The sequence below is a fragment of the Mus pahari genome, chromosome 7 (genome assembly GCF_900095145.1).
Source record: "Mus pahari chromosome 7, PAHARI_EIJ_v1.1, whole genome shotgun sequence".
NCBI lineage: Eukaryota > Metazoa > Chordata > Mammalia > Rodentia > Muridae > Mus > Mus pahari.
In genome coordinates, this window is record NC_034596.1 from 23,029,565 (window position 1) to 23,032,294 (window position 2,730).

Genomic DNA, 2,730 nt, shown 5'->3' on the forward strand with positions numbered 1-2,730 from the left:
TACACCATACACCATACACCATACACCATACACCATACACCATACAGGTGCTTAACCTTCTCCGGAGCCTGTGTGCAGCTTGGTGAAACCAGGCACCCGCGAAACCAGTGCTAGACCCTAAGCTGGATAGCAAATGCTCTGGGCTGGGTATTGTTTGAAGCTCTTGTTACTGGTAGGACAGTATTGCAGACTTCCCTGCAATTCATAGAAATTACTCTAGAAAAACACTTTAGCGGCTGAACAAAAAGTTTATATTGGATGATAATCTGCTGCAGAGGAGTGGAAATTATAAACCAAAGAGCTATTGCCAGGGAGTTTAGTGGTTCTGGACAGCACCAAGGAAGGTTATCTAGCAGCAGCTGGGGAGTGGCTCTGATGACAACCAGAATGGTAAAGGAGGAAGTCAGTCAAGCGTGGGCCAGGCACCTGGAGTGGGCCATACCAGGGAAATGCTTGCAGCGAGCCTGGTGTGCTTTGTATGTTGTGTCTCCCATGGTTTAAGGCTGCAAAGCCCCTGGTGTCTTGCCATGAGACCTCTAGCAGGCGGCTGTGTAGTCTCGGTATGTAACCAGGCTGCTCGCTGACCAATGGAACTGCATCTTTCCATTCTGTGATCCTTCTCTGTGTGACAGACCAGTGGCAACACACTTTTCATCTCTTTTTAGTTCGCTTCCTCCTGTTTCTTGCCTTCCATACAGGGCCTTAGGCTGAGGAGCTAGGGCAGGGGCAAAGACAGACAGGCACGGCATCCTGTCCATGTAAGAGCTGTAGGGTCGGACTGTATGCTGTGATAGTCCAGCCGCCCTGGGAAGGGATCTGGACGGTTGTTATGGAACACAGGTTTCTGTCATGGAAAGGCTCACATTACAAAAGAAAGAGGATTAAAACGTTGACGCCTACTTTGAGGTCCCAGAAACTTCACCATGAGGGTTCTTGTGTTTAGGTGGAGTGGCATCTTTCCTTTTGTCTCCTTGGCTCAGTAAGAGCAAGTAGAGTTCCTGGGGTGGGGCTGTCAAGGCTGGAGGCTGTAAAAGGGGTGTAGCCACTCTGGTAACTTGAACTTGGGATGTTTGGCTTGTGCTTGTGGGATGCAGGGCTTGTGAGTTCAATGGCCGTTTGGTTTTTTGGTTTTCTTTTCTTCTTTTTTTTTTTTTTTTTTTTTTTTTGTCTAAGCACAATGTTTGGGATTCATTGTAAGAGTGGTTGTTTGTTTGTTTGTTTTTAATGTCTTTGGACTGAACACATTGCTTGCATTTAAAGGGATTCCTTTCTAGTGAAGCATCCATGGGGTGCCATTAAAATAAGGTGGTGCCACGTTTGTTTGTATTAAGCTGGGGCAGGTTTGGTTTGTTTCACAATTTATTTCCAGTGTGAATGGGAGGGCGAGGGAGGGAAGAGAGAAATGAGTCAAATGTTGTGCTTGTAATTGTAATTAGATGATGGGCAAGGGACTTAAAACTTAAGTCCCTCGCTCATCATCTAATTGCAATTACAAGTGAACCAACTGGGCTGCCCAGGACTGGTCAGGGAGCACTGTTACTGTTAAAACAAAGGCCATGGACCAGCATGGTGGCTCAGCAGGCAAATTGCTTGTTGCAGAGCCTGACAGTTCAGATCAGTTACCTGGATCCACAAGGTGGAGGGAGAGAACAGGCCCCCACCCTCTCTCTGACCTCCCCCCAACTCTACACACATACACTAAATAATAAATATTCCCAATATTACATCACAGAAGCGACTTTGAGTCTAGGTCGAGCCTGGAGCTAACGGGATTGTACTGGGATATCTATACACGCCTAGCCTTCTACTCTCAGCAACACTCAGGGTAGCCACCTGCATGATTTTCATGGACAAGGGTTTTCATGTATGCAGTTTAAAGGCACATATTTTGGGGTGAGGAAATGGCTGGGTGGGTAAAGGGCCTGAGGATCTGAGTTCACACCCCAGGTACCACAGTAAAAGCCTTGTGTGGCTGTGCACACCTGTAGCACTAGGTCTGAGCAGCTGACAGGAGGGCTGCTGCTGGGCTTGCCCGGTGCTGGGCTAGCTCCAGATTTGGGAGAGCCCCCCATGTCAAAGGAGTAAGACAGGGTATTGACAGAGCAGGACACAATTTGTCCTTCTCTGGCCTCCCTGGCACACGCCAACAGCCTCACACAGTAAATCAATAAAAATAAAACACAGCAGCCAGGTGTGCTCATACCTTTAGTCCCAGCACTCTAGAGGCAGAGGCAGGCAGATCTCTGTGAGTTCAAGGCCAACCTAGTCTTTAGGATGAGTTCCAGGACAGCCAGAGTGACACAGAGAAACCCTGTCTTGAAAAAAAATAAATAAATAAATGCATACATACAAACGTATGTACATATAACAAAACACTAAAGTAAAGAATTTAAAAGCATATCCACCAAACAAAGAGCCGCATGCCTCTATGGGGTGAGGCGTCTGAGAGCAGAGCGGTGTTAGAAACCCAAGGCATCTTTAAACTCTAGGTCTTTGTGGCTTTGTTGCACCAATGTTCCAAGGTGTGTGTACTCTGCAGTCTTAAGCAGTAAACTGAAACACACCAATTCGTGGCAGGTCTTTAGAACCCACAGGTAACAATAGNGAGCATTTATTCAGCATGTGCCTCAGGGTGAGGGCCAGCTGAAGGTGTCTGTGACTGCCTCGGAGACACTTGGCAGCTGAAGAAAGCCTCGCTTTGGTAGTGAAACCTTTATCCTGTGGAAGGAG